Here is a 5,030-nt window from a genome sequence, read left to right as displayed (position 1 = left end):
TGCTCTGAGAAAATTAAGCTTTTAGGGTTTTTAAAGGCAAAAAATCGGAACTCCCAGGGGGCTTCGCTTCCGTGAGTTGTTTTGAAAGAATTCTGATTGGCCAAAGCTATTGTGAGCTACCTTGAGTTACGCATAAGTGGATGCTAAGCCTCGCCACCTGGCAAAAAGGCTACTTTGTTGCGGGCAGCAGATATTTGTCCAGGAAGTTCTTCATTTAACAGGATACAAAGTTTCACCTTCTTCAAGAACAGTCAGTTTCAGAGAGGAGGTCATGCATAGACCTTATTCCTTACTGTCCTTCCCCTGCCCCCATTCTGTTCTGGCTTACTCTCATTGTCCATGCTAACACCATTTTCTCCACATTTACACAGAAAAGTACTTAAGTTCAGGGCTAAGCCTGACTGCGTGGAAAAGGGGTTGTTACTCTGTGTGACTCCTGGCTGGGCTTGTTTTGTGTTCATAAAACCCACTTGAGTAAACAAGTTCTAGTGTGTTTGAGTTCCAATTGCTTGCATTACTTTACAGTCACGCCTGACTCAGATTGCAAGATAGCTGGTGTGACCAGAGGCACGGAAACCCTGGCATCTCAGCATCACTCAGGAACTTGATGGTTCCGAGAGACTGAAGGTGAGTGGGGTCAGATCTTGTTAGGGATGTCAACCCCCACCAAGCCTGCACACTTCCTCAGGATCTGGGTTCACAAACTGCTAAGGCAGGGCTGAAACATTTCAGCCCCAGGCAGCCGGAGTACCTGCTGTTTGGTGCCTGGTTTTATAGCATCCTCTCCCTGTGGCTCATCCTGAACTCGTTTGGAAAATGACCTACAAGGAAAATAGTATCTTTATTGAACATTCTGATAATAACTTCAACAGATACACACACTGAATTACCCTGAAATATTTTGGGTCATCCAACCCAAAGAGTTCCCGTTAGCAGCTCAGATGCTCCACTATGAAGTTGTTCTGCCTTCAAGTTTATTGGGGAGTACCAGGATTGCACAGGTACAAGATCTGGTAAATGGCAACACCACCTCATACACAGATGTGAGTATGGGCGCCTAGGTCTGATTTTCCCTTCATTCCCCATCCCTCCCTGCTCTTCTGCTCCCTTCCTCTCCCCTTCTCTCCATCCTGTTCCCATCTGCTTCCCCTTCTGCTATGGAAACCCAGAAAACCCAGACTGAATCGCTGACGGAAGAACCAAGTGGCATTCGGAGGTCTTGGTGGGTGGAGGTTTATTTTACACCAGCGGGCTCAGAGGAGAGTAATCTCTAAAGGTCTGAGCCCTGAGCACAAGCAAGGGCAGTAATTTATACTATTTTGATATGTGGCATTTCAGCATGCACAGGAAGTAGGCGAAAGAGGAGGCCGGAGGAGTGAGAGAAAAAGAGGAGAGGGCCAAGGGTTTTCTGCTGACCTGGACAGCTGTGTTGAATATTTTCCTTTTCATTTCCTTCCATTTCACCCATTTAATCAACCTTTTAAAAACATGCAGCCCTGCAAAACCTACAGTCTACTGGGCTAGGCACTAGAGTTTCTAAGACTCCTGAGTCTATTTACATTACTTAATAATTCATCCCTTACTTTAGCAGATGGACACAGATATGTAAACACATAAATGTAAGTATGTACATGACAGTAACTGTTACCTCTTGCCAGTTTCAATGTTTCTCCACTCATACTCCATTCACATACTGCCAGCAATTGAAATTGATGTGCATTGAAATCCTAGCCCTCATTCATACTCGAGTTGTGTGTCCTTGGGCAGGTCACTTAACTTCTTTGAGCCTAAACTCCTGGTCTCTGAAATGAGGGTCGTAATCCCTACTTTACAGGGCTGTTTGAAGATTAAATGAGATGATCCAGGTAAACCTTAGGATAACACCTGGAGCAAAGCTGGAGGAAGTGGAATGCTAGTGAGGACTATTTTATTCAAACCTCCAGAACATTTGAAATGCCCTCTCTTGTCATGCAGACTGGAACCCAGAAGGGAAAAGTGCCTCGCTCTTGACTCAAACGTTATAATATGCTGGCTTTGGAGTCCCAGCCACCTGAAGACTTCACATGACCTTAGAGGGCCAGGACAGTACATGCAAGGGGCATCCAAGCCAGCGGGAACAGAAGAAAGGCTTCTTACAGGATGTATCTTCTAAGGGGACATCCAGGAAGTTGAGGGAAAAAAGATGAAATAGTGTCTAAGACCAAGGGGGAAAGAACAGGCAAATGACCAGAGGCAAGAGAAACACAGATTCACAAATGACAGGAAGAAATTTGGCATGGGTGGAGCATGTGTGTGTATGCACATGTGTGTACATGTGTTGAAGGGTGCTGGGTGGTGACTGGAGAAGTAGGTAAGGGTCAGGTGACCCAAGGCTAATTTAAGACATTTATTTATCCCTGTTTGCAAAGAATTGAAGGGCTTTACCTTGGTCGGTCACGGATCTTGGAAAGATTATAAAGGCTGCTTTGTGAAGAAAGATAGCAGAGGAGGATCAGGCAGGATATCACCGGTGGAGGCCTTACTGTTCTTCCTGGGATCGTGTCTCAGAGGTGACCAGGAATGAAGCCAGCAGACAACAGTATGAGCAACCGTCAAGGATCTTAATGAAGAGTGTAAAGGAAGGAAAAGAATCTTGCTAATCAGGAGGGGCTCCAAGTAAGGATGCTGTTAGGGCCTCAGTGTCTAGGGTTTATAAGCACAAAAACAGAGAAATTTACATGATTGGTGGGGGCTTGTTGCTAGGGCCAAGCTGGGTTCAAAAGAAAAAACTCCCTTATTTTTCAGACTGAATTTTCCAGGTATCCAGGATGTGGCTTCTTGTTTACTGTGAAGCCTTGGCCCTAGGTCCCTCTTAACTGCAACTTACCAGGGCCTTGAAACCTACCAGGGCCTTGAGCTCTCTCTCCCTGCATCCTACCAACATCTGCCTCAAGGACACTTTGACATGATCCAGGCAAACATCATGGGGCCTGATGAAGGATAGTGGCTGTGGGTTGGAGGACGGAGTGCAAATTGAGAGACATTCATTCAGAGAGCAAGACTGATTTGATGACTTCTAATCCATGGTCATTGGTCCCAACATCCATAGAGGAAATACTTTAGTCAGTTTTTATGGATTCACAGGCCATGGTTTCTTTCAGGGTGTCTTACTCCAGCTCCTCCTTAGCTTATTTTCTTGACGTCAATGCACTGTGTTGCCACTGGGGTGAAACTCATTTTATAAACACACCCTTAGGTGGTGTGGCTATGTTAGGGTAAGTAATATTAGTTTTGATAACAAACAAACCCCAAATTTCAGTAGCTCGACACAATCAAAATCTGGCTTTCCCCCAGTAAAGTCCAGTGGGGTTGGGTGGGTGAATTTCCTTCAAGCCAAGATGACTCCCAATGCAGGTGTCCTTCAATCAGGGCTTGGGTGTCCCCAGCCAGCACATGATCAAAGAGAAGGAGCCCAGAGCATCATGTGGGAAGTTTGAGGGGACAGTTTGGAAGGGGTGTAGCTTATGGATCCCCATATTCTATGGCTCAGAACTTGTCACAGGACTTGGATTCAAAGAATCTTGGAATTACAGTGTGACTGTGTGTCCTCGAAGAGGAGGGTGGGTCTGGTGAGCAGCCTGCAGATTCTGCCACGAAGGCACACATGCAAGAAGCAGAATGCTGAACCAGAGGGTGGATTCACTTCCATTGTGTTTCCTTTCATTAATCCAGAGTGTTCTCGGTTTCTTCCTTCCGCTTAAATAACTGCAACTCTTAAGGAAAGTGAACAGAGAGCCTCAGGTGTGTGTAAGTCGGGCCTCATCCTCTGGTTGGTCTTTGTCACATCCCATGGAGAATGTGGAGAATGACAGTGGGATGCCGACATGAACAGCAGAGTGAGGCCGACAGTCTACTTTCAGCTTAACCCACGTGCATGTCGCCCTAAGGCCTTGGTTTCCTTGTCTTGCCACTTGCTGGGCTGGTCCAGGCAAAATCGCTCTGTGATTTCCAGTGGGATGAGTGGATCTTCAAAATCTCTGGAAAAAAATCTGTACAGTATAAGGAGTAGAAGCGCAAGAGAGATAATTAGGGGCACGTGATGAAAGATAAAGACCCTTTACCACTCTGTGGGGAAAGGAGGTTTCAAAGTAGGCTTTATTGGTTATCAGTTGAACTCTGCAGCCTAAATTCATTGTTTCCGATCATTCTTCTCATCTGCATTAAATGCTTATGTAGAAAAGAGAAAGGTGGAGAGTGGCCGAGAGCTCTATCTCCATCTTTACTAAGAACAGATCAGGGAGACTGACTCCCAGAAATGCTGGGACTCTAACATGTTCCTGAAGAAACCATGGCCCAGTGACTGAAACAATCTAGTCCAAACTGAGACACCCAGTCAGGTAGGCCACTGACCATTCCTGTGCTTTGACCCCTCCTCCATCTTGGCAACACCACATGGGAGAAGATGCTGGCCTCACAGTTACAAAGAGGAGTCCTTCACGGCTCAGGGTTGTGTAAAAGAGATCTGGGAGCGGCCTGCAGGTTGCATTTCCACCCAGGACCCAGGTTTTAGAAGGGCCTGTGACAAGCACAGATAAGCAAGTCACCGCCATGCAAGTGAAAGGACATTGTGATAAAGGGTTGGCTCACCAATTATTCAAAGGAGAAAATGCTACTAAGAAAAAAAAGCACAGCTTCAGCAGAGGCAGAGTGGGCATTGGCTGCTGCTTCTGTACCTTCTCCTTTCTTCCGGTAGGGCACTGATTGGCCTGGAAAACACCTCCTTTCCCTCCGCTATTCCCCGTGGTGCTGGTAGGGTTGATCCTATCTTTTAGCCTGAGTCCAAAGCCTATCACTCTGGTCAGGATTGGTTTGAAGATAGTCAAATAAATTGCCGAAGAGATGGAAGAAAGTGTCTCTTTTCTCTCCTGGGGCTGCTCAGAGGCAGATGCCTAAGAAAGGAACTCTAAGGGAGGGATGCCAGCCAAGAAAAGAGAAACTGAGTCTAAAACATCAGTTCAAGACCTGGCTCTGCCATTCCTGAGTCTTGGATA

At 46.3% G+C, this 5,030-nt stretch overlaps 1 long non-coding RNA gene across 1 annotated transcript; it reads left to right on the top strand.

The window, feature by feature from the left end:
* The first annotated feature begins 281 nt into the window (after positions 1 to 281).
* LOC118915091 (uncharacterized) lies at positions 282 to 4,672 on the top strand. The gene is made up of 3 exons (XR_008996120.1): positions 282 to 1,043; positions 1,975 to 2,655; positions 3,530 to 4,672. It is a non-coding gene; the product is annotated as an uncharacterized LOC118915091 (long non-coding RNA).
* The last annotated feature ends 358 nt before the right edge of the window (positions 4,673 to 5,030 follow it).

The sequence above is a fragment of the Manis pentadactyla genome, chromosome 3 (genome assembly GCF_030020395.1).
Source record: "Manis pentadactyla isolate mManPen7 chromosome 3, mManPen7.hap1, whole genome shotgun sequence".
In the NCBI taxonomy this organism is placed as follows: Eukaryota; Metazoa; Chordata; class Mammalia; order Pholidota; family Manidae; genus Manis; species Manis pentadactyla.
The sequence above is the reverse complement of the archived record's forward strand: the minus strand, read 5'-3'. Positions and strand labels throughout refer to the sequence as shown.